The 14,360-nt window shown below is 42.8% G+C and overlaps 1 long non-coding RNA gene across 4 annotated transcripts in view; it reads right to left on the reverse strand.

The window, feature by feature from the left end:
• LOC142291883 (uncharacterized) overlaps positions 1 to 14,360 on the reverse strand; it is a 484,372-nt gene that overhangs the window by 248,530 nt on the left and 221,482 nt on the right. For all 4 annotated transcript variants that reach the window (XR_012750552.1, XR_012750549.1, XR_012750551.1 and 1 more), the window contains exon 2: positions 12,852 to 12,954. This is a non-coding gene — a long non-coding RNA (uncharacterized LOC142291883). The remainder of the gene's footprint in view (positions 1 to 12,851; positions 12,955 to 14,360) is intronic.

Raw genomic sequence — 14,360 nt, forward strand, 5'->3', positions numbered from 1 at the left:
TATGAAACTGAAATAGCTGTTGTAAAAACCCAAATTGTTATAAAGAAAAAAGGTTAACATTAATAGGGGTGCCCAAACTTTTTCATATGACTGTAACTTTCTTAAAATTGTTCCAATGTGCTCATCCATTACTGCCATGAACAAAACCTTCATCTGAAACATAAAGCAAAAAGGAAAGTGTAAACCTTAGATGTTCAAATAATCCAGTGATCTCCAATAGCATGGAAATGTAATGTGAATATGGAGTCTATATGGCTTTTATCACTAACAAAAACAACTGTCTTGTCTAGAACACATATACTTTATATGCAGTATAAATAATCGCTCGAGACGGCTGACCTGCAAAAAAGGTATGTTTTCCCTACTTTCACTCTTACCTGACAGCCTTTCAGGTCAAATCAAGCAATAATGAAGTACTTTCTGGTGACTCAAGCTCAGCTCAAAGGAAAAACAAAATGAAGGAAAATGTCAAGCACATTCTTTTAAAACCCTCGAAATCTTGCCGGAGATTCATTGTGTCTCCAAACAGCTGTACATAACACTTGGCTGCAGTAGAATAAGGGTGTTTAATAAAACATCAAAGGTCTTTAAAAACACAAAGCTGAGAAAACAAATACAGTCAAGGCTATTAAGGATCAATATTATGCACGTAGTGGAAAAAAAATGAGCATTGTTTAAGAAAAAGACTTTGTCAATTTAAATTCTAAGTGGTAAATTACATTGTTGTAAAACGTCCACGGATGGCCGCCTTTACGTGTGGTCGACACGTGCTAGGTGAATGCTTGTATTGACTTACAAGCTAGATGCATGTGTCAAAATGCAGTCCGGTATTTTGGTAATAATAGCTAGCAGTCATAGCTGTAAATTATTTATAGGGACTATTCAGTGTGAACAGGTTAGTGTACACATCGTCTTCAGCTTGACTGGCCTGATTTCTGATCACTCGTACATTCAACTCCTTGGAGACTTGCTCTTATCACTGCAAACCCTAAAAAGTAACAAAAGTACAGTCATTCTGACAACTCGGTATGTCCTGGCAATTTGTTCACTTTTATTTCAAGGTTCATTGAATATAATGTTATCCACTTTTTAGCTTTACTTAATAAGAACACAGAACTGGACGATTCTGTCGAGTTACGGCTATAGCATTATTTAATGCTCTCAGCCCATGCAGACAGCAGATGTCCTTGGTGGTGATTTTTATTGAGAATGACATATGGTTAATGGTGAGAATAGGATGGCTTTTCATGAGATTGATTGAACACTTCTGTTTTTAATTAAGTAAATTAACAGAAGACATTACAGTTATAAACTAGTGATTTTTACTGATTTTTTTTTATTTTTCCATCAATGGATCTGTAGAAGCTTATAATTTTCATTTGCATTATTGTTCTCCAATACGAAAAAGGTATAGATTTAACCATTATTCAGCAGAGTTATAGTGGGATAGTTCATAGGACCACATATTGACATGGCACAAAAACATGGCTGCTTTTATCCAAAAACAGTAAAACACCTGTCTACAAGTTATGTGTGGTATTACTGCTCAATCTAATTTTCTTAAAACGCACCAATCACCAGGATTTTGCTATATAACCTGAAGTCAGTGCTATACTGGTACTATCAGGCTGATTTTATACATATCTTTAGAGATAAGCTCGGATGTTTAGGTTTTCAAACACAAGCAAGTAAAGTTTGTAAAATGAGCAGCTTTTTGAATGACAGCAGCTGCCAATCAGCTGATAGCTGGGGTGTGTATTCATAGTGACTCCCGCCCGCCTGCCTGTCCGTCCTACCCCCATCTATTATTTATGTTAATTCTATTATAGAATCATTTTACTAAGTGCTAGAAGGACCTGTGCTGATGTCATACCCACGTGACCAAAAGGGGTGGGCCTCAGCTAACAAAAGAAAAAACCTGAGCAATGGCGATTGTGCAGATTCTTGGGATGGAGGAAGCAAGTCACTATGAGATGAGTGACTTGTCTGTCAGAGACTGGAGCCTAGCAGCAGGCAAGGTGATATGCAGAGAGGCAGGAGAGCTGGAAGTGCAATATCTGACCCCAGCACTTGCAAATAAAATATCAAGGCTGGATTTCTCTATAATTTCCAAACAAGCAAGATATGGATGTGATCATATACAGATAATAATGAGGGCAATCTGCGCTACCAACCGAGGCTCAAAGCTCCGGGGGGCCCATGACCAGATTGCCCTCATTAGGCTATGTGCACACTAGGGTACTATGTATGTATGCATCCCATCGGTGCGCTAGTACCCTGATTTTGGAGTGGGTTGGAGATGACACTTGAAGTCTTCACGCCCCGTCGGGTAAATTACCGGAACGCGTGAAGCTACTTTCCGGCCTGGGGTCCACGTACCCCGTCGTGCCCTGGCCCCTGCCCGGTAATTGCTCAAGGCCACCGCCTGCCCTCATCGGCAGTCCGTGCCCCTTGACACTGTCCCCTGCGACCAGGGTTCCAACTCCTACCAGGTCCAAACCAACGTCTGCCCCCTAGAACTACAGGAGCCTTCCTCTGTGGCCTCTCCTCACGAGAGCCACTTCACCTCTTCTCTGCTTCACTGTCCACTCTCAACTCTCAACTGTCACTGTCCTCACTTTCTCCTTACCAACCTCCCATGTGGGCAGCCCTATTCCCTTCAGGCCCCCCCAATGGTGTGTCTGGTAGGTTCAAGTGGGAAGTGTTCCTAGGATTTTTATTGGACTAGCTGTTAACAACACCAGAGGACTGGGATCCGTTAACCAAGGAGGATGGATATTATGCAGAAGGGCAGGTTGCACAATACCCTGTGATGACCTGATAGGCTAGGACGTCACACAAAAACGCCGCGAAAAACGCTCAGTGCGCACATAGCCTTATAATGTTTTGTACTGCAACATATACTCACCTTCCTCCCGTTCCCCCACCACAAATCTCCGGGGAGGGAGCCTTCCTGAAACTGTGCTGCCAGCAATACAGAATGGCAGTGCAGGTCCAGGGGAGCTCCTGTGTGTGTCTCATACTGTATATAGGAGGCTATGTGGAGGCTCATGCTGTATGTAGGAGGCTATGTAGGGTTATCAGCTGTATATAGGAGAATATGTGAGGGCATAAACTGTATACAGGGGGATTTGGGAAGGCTCTACTCATACTGTATATAGGAGGCTATGTGGTGACTCATGCTATATATGGAGGTTATTTGGGGACTTATACTGTAGATAAGGAAGATGTGTGGGGGCTCATACAGTATATAGGAGGCTATGTGGGGTTCTAGCTGTATATAGGAGACTATGTGAGGGCTTAAACTAAAAACAGGAGGATGTGTGAAGGCTCATACTGTATATAGGAGCTATGTTGGAGCTCATGCTATAAGTGGGGGCTCATCCTGTAATAAGGCTATGTGTGGACTCATGCTGTATATAGGGGTCTATGTGACAGCTTATACTGTTTATAGGTAGCACGGTGTGTGCGCTCAAACTGTATGTAGGGTGTGGAGTGTGGGCTCATACTATATTTAGGGGTAGTGGTGTAAGCAAACAATTCTGCTCAATATTAAGTAATAAAATTAATATTAATATAAAATTACAGTATATTTATAATTAACATGTTAATATAATAATAATTTATTATAGCACCAAAATATTCTACAGTACTTTACATACATCAGCAACACTGTTCCCTTTGAGGCTCACAATCTATACTCCTTCTCAGTATTGTCTTTGGGAGGAATCTGAAGCAAACACGGGGAGAATATACAAACTCCTTCCAGATTTTTCCTTGGTGGGATTTGAACCCAGGACCCCAGTGCTGCAAGACTGCAGTGCTAATGACTGAGCCACCATGCTGCTGTTAATAATGAGCAGAATGAATGTCTTTTGGTTCAGTCATTCCCAAAACTACCATGGCCCCTGGGAAAATTCCATTTTTCACCCTTTCTCTGTTATGTATTACTCTTATGGTTAGCGCTGTACATAAGGGAAAAACATTTCTACATGCATCGCAGTCTTTCTCATTTTGTGTCTGCAGGTGTGCACCTGTGCGGTAATCATGTGATCTATCTCATGATCCATCAAGGAGATTGTGTGATATGTCAAATGATACATCAGGATTGGGGAAGGGGGAGGGGCCACAATTTTAATTGTCCAGGCCCCCAGGCTACTCTTAAGGCCGCTTTACATGCAACGACATCGCTAACGAGATGTCGTTGGGGTCACGGAATTCGTGACGCACATCCGACCTCGTTAGCGACGTCATTGCGTGTGAAACGTACAAACGACCGCTAACGATCAAAAATACTCATTTTATCGTTGATCGTTGACAAATTCTAATCCCAAATATCGCTGATGGTGCTGGCTGCAGGTTCGTTGTTCCTGAGGCAGTACACATTGCTACGTGTCACACCCCAAGAACGACGAACAACATTTTACCTGCATCCTCCTGCAACGAGGTGGGCGTCACTTTCTTTCGGCTGCTCTCCGCCCCTCCGCTTCTATTGGACGGCTGCCTTGTGACGTCGCTGTGACGCCGCACGAACCGCCCCCTTAGAAAGGAGACGGTTCACCGGCCACAGCGACGTCGCTAGTCAGGTAAGTCCGTGTGACGGGGACTAACGATTTGCCCGTGACGCACAAACGACGGGGGCGGGTGCTATCGCTAGCGACATCGCTAGCGATGTTGCTGCGTGTAAATCCCCCTTTAGTCCTTCCCTTGATGTAATCACTATTAAAGAACATTTACACAATATCCTAATGACAGGTTCCCTTTATCCTCTTCACGACACATGATGTACTGGGTATGTCATGGATCGTGTCAGGTTAATCCCTGACAGGCACGCTCCCCCACTCATGCCTGTTAACCCCTTAGAGCGCACTGTGAAAATGTCACAGCGCAATGTAACAGCGGGCCGTGGTAAGCATTCACTTACCCGGCTCCTTCGGAAGTCACGTGATGTGATCACGTGGATCCGATGGTTGCCATGGTAGCAGAGGGTTATGTGATGACTCCTGTAGCTATCATGAGTCAGTTCCTCTTACAGCCGGCAGAGGGCTGTGTGTTAGAGAAGAGCTGCTTTTGTGCAGATCAGAGCAATGCTGCTCTGATCTACAAGAAAGAAAAAGCGATCAGACTGCTGATCGTTATACAGTAGTCCCCTAGGGGGGGCTAGTAAAATGAAAAAAAAAAAGGTAAAAAAGGTTTAAAAAATAAAAAAAATAAAAAAAGCTAAAAGTTCAAATCACCCCCCATTTGCCCCATTGAAAATTAAAGAGTTAAAAAAATAACAAATATACACATATTTGGTATCGCCGTAATCAGAAACGCCAGGTCTATCAAAATATAAAATCAATTAATCTGATTGGTAAATGGTGTAGCGGCAAAAAAATTACAAGCTCCAAAATTAGATTTTTTGGTCCTCTCGAATTTTGCGCAAAATGCGATAACAGGTGATCAAAAAGGCGCTTCTGCACAAAATTTGTACCGTTAAAAACATCAGCTCAACGCACAAAAAATAAGCCACCACTGAGCCATACATCCGGAAAAATGAGAACGCTGCGGATCACAGAAAATACCTCAAAAAGTGCGTCTTATTTTGGACCAACTTCAGAATTTTTTTAACCCCTTAGATAAAAGTAAACCTATACATGTTTGATATCTACAAACTCATACCGAGCTGAGGCATCACACGAACACATCAGTTTTACCATATAGTGAACACCGTGAATAAACTATCCCAAAAACAATCCCGCAATCGCACTTTTTTTGCAATTTTTTTGCACTTGGAATTTTTTTGCCGATTTCCAGTACAATATATGGTAAACGTTATGGTTTTATTTAAAAGTAGAACTTGTTCCCCAAAAAAAAAATCCTTATATGGCAAGATTGACAGAAAAATAAAAAAGAAGAAGGGGAGCAAAAAAAAATGGAAAACGGAAAATCACCTGGGGGCGAAGGTGTTAAGAGGAGCTAAGGTGCAATACCAGACACATCCAATGGACAAGTGTGGTTTCAGGAATATAGCAGCCATGTTTTACTAATGATGGACAAACCATGTAATCTCCTGACTTGTTTACCCATGCCATCATCACATGACCAGAACGAGTCATGTGATGGCAGTGAACAATAAAAATTCCTATTGAATAACGAAAACCACTGCAATTGGACTTCAAACTGATAATATCAGCAATATCTATGAAATGCATGTAGAGAAAACATGCTTGAGGATGAAAAAGATTGCAGTGACAGAGAAGAAAATCATATAACCAATATAGCCCCCCTGTTACGGGGGGACCGGCAGATTAGGACCAGGGGGTATATATCCCAATCGCCAATCGAGGCCCACCGTGCTCCAGATGGCAATGGAGCTGCTGGCACCCTGTGGGTTAGGCGGAGACTATAGAGTTGATGACTCAGAGATAACCCAGGAGATCTGGGAACCGGTCACGTGTGTAGGGACACATCAGACCGGACGACAACCCAGATAGCATTTCGGTGCAATGAGCGCTACTCCGACCACGTGTGCGAGGAACACGTCAGGCCGGATGGTGACCAGGTAGTGTTGACCGAGAAGACCGCCGCGACAGCGCCCTGTTGGCCACGTGTGTAAGACACGACAGGCCGAGCGGTCCTCCGGTTAGCGTTTCTGGTCACCACTCGACTGGCCATGTGTGTGAAGGACACGTCACACCAGTAGCATTTGACTGGGAAGCCGAGGAAGGAAATAGGGTTCACACACCCAATCCAGGAACACCCTGTTAACTCCACAGGGGTTCTGGGATACGCTGTCCGTTCGCGTAGAGGGCACAACCGGACAGGTGGCACAGCAGGTATGCTGTCCGCATGCGTAGAGGGCACTCTCGGACAGGTGATGCAGCAGGTATGCTGTCCGTGTGCGTAGAGGACACAACCGGACAAGTAACGCAGCAGCCGCAGCCCAGTTAATGCCACTGGACTGCTATAGCACAACTGGAACAGCGGCAAGGAAGCATGGCGCCTGACCCTGATGTGCTGAGTCACGAATCTTGGCGTGACAGGCACCGTTCACCTAGCCCTACCTACCGCTTCCAACAAAGCTTATGCCACCATGAACTCTAAGTGAAGACTGCACACCTCCATGTTGTCTCCAGCCCCTTTTATAACCTGGGTCCACCCCAAACCCAGGGCGAAACCACCAAGGTCCAATAGCAGAGTGCCATGTCATCAGCGATGTCACCAGCGGCCTATCCGGAACCGCCACGTCATTGATGACCTCATGGCAGCCACGCCCCAAACACTTCACCAGTCATCGTCGGACGACCAATGGTGAGGTGCCAGATCATAGGTGCTGGCTTCTGCGAGCCAGTCCGGAGTGGCCACGTCATCAGGACACCTAACACCCTCTGCCCTATCAAGACTTGCCACCTCACGGACATGCTCAGTGAGGTCCTTACCAGACCTAGCCTCTGATGCACTAAGTGCTTGAGCATGCTCAGTAGGCTGAACAACAGACTCAGAAATCAGACTATCTGCCTGAGCATGCTCAGAAGGCACATCCCAGAACTTAGACACAACACGAAGTCCAAGTACCTGTGCAAAGAGGCTGCTAGGATTAATTGTGGGAGCATGCTCAGTAGCCTGAACTGAGGACTTAGTCTCAGAAATGACACAATCAGGCTGAGCATGCTCACTAGGCAAAACACCGGACTTAAGCTCTGGCTGGGGTGAATCAGGGCGTGCATGCGCACTAGCCGCCTCTCCACACTTAGACGTGGTGGAAGGAGCAGCCAGCTGGACGACCCGAGGCATGGCCAAGAACGGCAGCCGGCGCCTGGGCACAACAGGAACCGCAGCAGGCTGCTTGTGGCTATGAAGACGCCGGTTCGTAACACCCCCCTTCTTTTCACTAACAGTCATAAGTCTTCCATCCATGGAGTCTGTTAGTTTCTTTAAATGGTTGATGATCAACTTTTTGAGCTGCACCAACCACATCCTCCCCAACACTGTTCAGATAAGGTGTACTTTTTTCCTTTAACTTAAATCCTTAAATCTCCCATTTAAGAATGTCCTTCAAAAAGGTTTAGGTCAGGTGAGGATGGGGCCATGTTATTATATTTTCATTCTTAAGGCATTTGATAACCAAGCAATAGTGTACATTGACGGACGCAATTGAGCATTGAATAAAAATCATGATTTTATTGAAAGATGCAGTCTTTTCTGTGTGTTCTTAAAATTGGCAATAGGTTTAAAAGTTGGACTTGAGTCCATCCTCAACATAATAAGGTCAAGATAGCTCATCTTTAATAATACCAACCTCTACCCTGCTGGTGTCTGTGTCCAAGTGGAGGTCTGTGCTCGTTACTGTTCCAACAACGCACCCATTCATCTGGTCCTTGAAGAATCACTCATATCTATCTCATCAGTTCATAAAAGCTTTAAATATTTGTCATAACATATTTCTTTGCCCAGTCTTAGTGTTTCAAAGTCAGGGTCTTGTTCAGTGGTGGTCAGATTTCTGCCTCCCTTATCTTGGCCATGTCTCTGAGCAGGAACATCTTTTACTTTTGGGCTTTTCAGGGAGTTAGAAGGCTCTGGAATATGACAGCAGTGGAAGATAATGGATTCCTGGTCACTTCATGTTTGATTCTTCTCAAATCTCTCGCGGTTATTGTGCATCTTTTTCTATCAACAAGATTTTCAACCTAGTTGACTATTTGCAACAAAACTTTTGATGGTTTTGTGATCATGCCCCAATATATTAGCCATTCCTAAAGTGTTGCATCCCTTTGTAAGACTTTTAACAATTTTTGACTTTTCATTGTAAACCAAATCTCTTTTTTACTTATTTTGACTGAGGAAAACAAGCTGCCTAATTATTCTGCACACCTTCATAAAGGGTGTTTATATCCTTAGGCAACACCCTCCCTCATTACACAAATACAGGTCATCTGATATTTTTAAAGCTAATAAACATTCAAGTTTGTACTGTTTGGAGTTGCAAAATATACATAACAATTATGATATGGTCAAAATACTCACTTGCCTAATAAGTGCGCACACAATGTACTTTGGCAACATCAATAAACATTAAGTAGTAAGATTCCATGCTTCTCATAGCGGCAGATACAGGATGCCAGAATATGGAGCTCAATATCAGAAAAAAATGCTATTATTGCCATGTATACAGAATATTTAAATGATTATTCCCACAATGACATTATTTTTCAGAAAGTGCAGTAGATGCATACTTCTTGTTAATACCCAAACTAAGCCCAACATAACATTTGTTTTGTGTACATGACTTCTGCTTAGTGCTGCAGACTGCTATTCCCCCGTCCCATGTATACATTGCTTCTGCTTAGTGCTGCAGACTGCTCTTCCCCCCTCTCCCATGTGCTTCTGACTCACCTCAACTCTCTTAGTTATCATAAAGCACTGTCTGCTCCTGTACAGTGCCCTGGCTGACCAATTTTATTTTCTGCAATCAACATGAGTATTGCTGTTTGTTTGATTTTTGCATAATTGTTAGCTGGTTTATAGCAGAGCTCAAAGCCCCTGCAATCCTCCACAACCGAGATCATAATTACTAGTCCATTTAGAGCTGTGTTTCTTGCCTGCTGTTAAGAGATCAGTGATGTGAAATTGCAAAAGCTGCTTTGTTGATGCATGCGTCAGATTGTTATCGTTTGTCAGATGCAATTGTCATTTCACATCACTGATCTTTCAGCAGCAAGCAATAAACACAGCCCAACTCATCTCAGCATCACTATTTCCAGCACCATCCTGCGCTAAATGACTCTTCTCAACCCAATAATATGCAACTCCATCCGGCATTATAACATGTATCTCAGCCCTGTATGTACAGCCTTATCATACAATATATCAATTTTGTCATCCTCTATATAAACAGCCTATAACTGCATTATATCACTCCTCTCTGCCTCTCTATATTCAGCCTCATCCTGCAGTATATTACACCTTTCAGACTCATCGATACACAATCCCAATGCTGTAAGATATCTCGACTTTCATCCTCCTCTTAGTCCCTACTGAAGTATAAATTTAATTTCAAATTCCTCACAGACCCATCCTGCAGTATATCATTACTTTCCGCTCCCTCTATGCACAGCCTAATATTGCAGTAAAATACTCCTCTCAGCCTCTTTATCTATAGCCCCATCCTTCAGAATATCACTTCTTTCAGCATCCTGTATATACAGCCTCATCCTGGTTATATAACTTTTGTCAACACCTATATGTACAGTCCCATCCTACAGAATATCCTCTTTTTTAGCCACTCTACCTACAGCCCTATCCTGTAGAACATTGCTACACTTAGTTACCAACACACTTGCTGCTTTCTGGTGTGAGCTTTCTGCACTGTAATGTGGGAGGCTTTTCCCCTTTGTGTCAAGTGGATAGGACCCTGCTTCACCAATAAGTGCTCTGGAGAAAACTAATCGTATAGGAGAAAAGGAACTCCAGCACACTACCCCAAATAAAGAAATAGTCGAAAGTGTGTAACAATCAATTTGTATATTTATTTCAAAAAAGAAAAAGACAGTCCACAACAGTAAACGTTTCGACCGTATTCGGTCTTCCTCAGATAGGACTTATTATTGATTGGATGAAGTCATCAAATATGTAACTTCATGTAAAGGTCCAATGGACCCTGTCCCAAAGTGGCATAAAGGGATATACGTGCCCTATATTGCCAAAGAGGACTCAATAAGAAAGAGAGGATGGGCAGTAAAAGTAAAAGTCTGGTGGCATCAGAGAGAGTTTCCTCAGAAAGCCATTAAGTCAGTCAGACAATCAATAAAGTTTCATCACGGCTGTAAATGACTATGGGGAGATAAGGTATGCACACCAGTGACTATGTAAGGGGAATACATGAAATAGCAGAAACTGCTGTGTGAATACTGACTTGAAAAATCCAATAGCTATATGTAAGAGTGAAAATGTGAAAAATGGAATCTGCATTACTGCCATGAACATATGAATCAAGAGAAATTTAGCTACTGAATTGATCAATGGAATAGAGCCCCAACACTACACCAAAGTATTTCTCTACGTTGGGGTCCCTAGCTTGTGTGTGTCCTCTCATGCAGTTAAACGTTATTCCTTATTTGTTAGTAGTTTTTCGTTTGTGAACCCTCCCCAACCACACCTATTGCCAATCCATATCATACGCATAAATAGCCTGGGTCTCAGCTTCCCATACACGGTAAGTTTTTTAACTGCATGAGAGGACACACACAAGCTAGGGACCCCAACATAGAGAAATACTTTGGCGTAGTGTTGGGGCTCTATTGCATTGATCAATTCAGTAGCTAAATTTCTCTTGATTCATATGTTCATGGCAGTAATGCAGATTCCATTTTTTCACATTTTCACTCTAACATATAGCTATTGAATTTTTCAAGTCAGTATTCACACAGCAGTTTCTGCTATTTCATGTATTCCCCTTACATAGTCACTGGTGTGCATACCTTATCTCCCCATAGTGATGTTTTTTTAGGTTTTTGCACCCAGTTCAGACTTAGAATGGTGTTCCAAACGTTAATCCTTATTTGTTAGTAGTTTTTCGTTTGTGAACCCTCCCCAACCACACCTATTGCCAATCCATATCATACGCATAAATAGCCTGGGTCTCAGCTTCCCATACAAGGTAAGTTTTTTAACTGCATGAGAGGACACACACAAGCTAGGGACCCCAACGTAGAGAAATACTTTGGCGTAGTGTTGGGGCTCTATTGCATTGATCAATTCAGTAGCTAAATTTCTCTTGATTCATATGTTCATGGCAGTAATGCAGATTCCATTTTTTCACATTTTCACTCTTACATATAGCTATTGGATTTTTCAAGTCAGTATTCACACAGCAGTTTCTGCTATTTCATGTATTCCCCTTACATAGCCACTGGTGTGCATACCTTATCTCCCCATAGTGATGTTTTTTTAGGTTTTTGCACCCAGTTCAGACTTAGAATGGTGTTCCAAACGTTAATCCTTATTTGTTAGTAGTTTTTCGTTTGTGAACCCTCCCCAACCACACCTATTGCCAATCCATATCATACGCATAAATAGCCTGGGTCTCAGCTTCCCATACACGGTAAGTTTTTTAACTGCATGAGAGGACACACACAAGCTAGGGACCCCAACGTAGAGAAATACTTTGGCGTAGTGTTGGGGCTCTATTGCATTGATCAATTCAGTAGCTAAATTTCTCTTGATTCATATGTTCATGGCAGTAATGCAGAATCCATTTTTTCACATTTTCACTCTTACATACAGCTATTGGATTTTTCAAGTCAGTATTCACACAGCAGTTTCTGCTATTTCATGTATTCCCCTTACATAGTCACTGGTGTGCATACCTTATCTCCCCATAGTGATGTTTTTTTAGGTTTTTGCACCCAGTTCAGACTTAGAATGGTGTTCCAAACGTTATTCCTTATTTGGCTGTAAATGACTGGCATCTGTAGTACTACTGGTGAGTATATGATAAGAATATAGCTCTATAGTTAACAGCCTCAGGAAACCTGAAACGAGGTCGTGTCTGGCTGTACAAGGAAAATGTCACCCACGGGTATATGGCAAGGTAAATGTGTGTGCACAGGGAAACGCTCCGTGGGACTCACAGTTCTCTGAAGGTTGATATGTACAAATTAGAGCCGACTGAATAAGTTATTTGGCACAAATTAATAAATATATGTGAACACATATTTTTGAGACTTTAAAAATAACCCCTTTAATAAATTTGCAATAAATATTGCCTTAAAGTGGGCTATCATTTATTTCTATAGTTCCTTTGCAGACTGACACATCTAAGTGATAGTTGACATTAAACTATGGTCTGTTGCAACAGCTATACTCACCTTCATCCGACCTGAAAGGGACATATATTGGAGAAAATGACTGTAAAATTAAACTTCATTCTAGTAGTCAGTTGCCATGGAAATGCATGGTCCTGCATCGGAGCTGTAGAAACAAAACAATAGGATATTTTTGTTCAAGATGTTATTTCTTTTATCATTTAAGATACATTTGTGATAATAATAAATGGTTGTGATGGTAAACATAACATTTAAAGACCCATACGTTTTTGATATATCTGCACTAACACATAATTTGAAATAACACACACAAATATTAAAAAGTAACTTATTAGGTCGCTACTTCATCAGGTTTACGTCACATATGTATCTAATCGCTCTTCCAAACTTTTCTGGTTACAATGAGAATGGATCCAAGCAGAAGCAACAAGAGAAAACATCTTTCTCCCCTTTATCCTGCTTGTTTTATCTTTTTGGTACATATGATAATGTCATACAGGGTGTTGCTCCAAACTCTCCAAGTGTCATGGCGGCATCAGATGCTGTTCACACTACAGACTCTGACACGCCACACTATGGTTTCTCTGTTTTTTCTGAGTTACACAAGCAGGCTTGGGCGTCCACCAGCTGTGTGCTCATTAATGATCAGGCTAGCAAGAGTTAAGGCCCCATCACACACAGAGATAAATCTTTGGCAGATCTGTTGGTTGCAGTGAAATCATGGACATATTGTTCCATTTGTACACAGCCACAAACCTGGCACTGATTGTCCACAATTTCACTGCAACCACAGATCTGCCAAAGATTTATCTCTGTGTGTGACAGGGCCTTTAAACTCTGCTATCCTGCTGGTTACCTCTGGGATCATATGTTGTTGGAAACCTCCCATTTACTCCCCGCCTTTTTAAAATGGTGGAATCTGTCTTCCCACTCCAGTTATAGTCTATTGCTGTTTGGCCTTTGTGCTGTTGTGTCCCAGTTCTACTGGTGATTATATTGCGTGGTGCTTGGAGTTGTTGTGGAATTCTCTCGTCGCCTTGTTTCTTCCTCCCTGCCCTTATTTTCCTCCTTACTTCTTATTGTCTAACACCTTTATGCTATTGTGCTGTGAGATACCGTTTTGGTTTCCCCTGTTGTCCACCTCTGTTGGTTTTATCACACTTAGGGTGGTGTCACACACAGCGACGATGACAACGACGTCGCTGCTACGTCACCATTTTCTGTGACGTTGCAGCGACGTCCCGTCGCTGTCGCTGTGTGTGACATTCAGCAATGACCCGGCCCCTGCTGTGAGGTCACCGGTCGTTGCTGAATGTCCAGCTTCATTTTTTGGTCGTCACTCTCCCACTGTGACGCACACATCGCTGTGTGTGAGAGCGAGAGAGCGATGAAATGAAGCGAGCAGGGAGCAGAAGCTGGCGTCTGGCAGCTGCGGTAAGCTGTAACCAGAGTAAACATCGGGTAAGCAAGGGAAGACCTTTCCCTGGTTACCCGATATTTACCTTCGTTACCAGCGTCCACCCTTGCTGCCAGTGCTGGCTCCCTGCTCTC

This window comes from Anomaloglossus baeobatrachus, chromosome 2 (assembly GCF_048569485.1).
Source record: "Anomaloglossus baeobatrachus isolate aAnoBae1 chromosome 2, aAnoBae1.hap1, whole genome shotgun sequence".
NCBI classification, from domain to species: Eukaryota; Metazoa; Chordata; class Amphibia; order Anura; family Aromobatidae; genus Anomaloglossus; species Anomaloglossus baeobatrachus.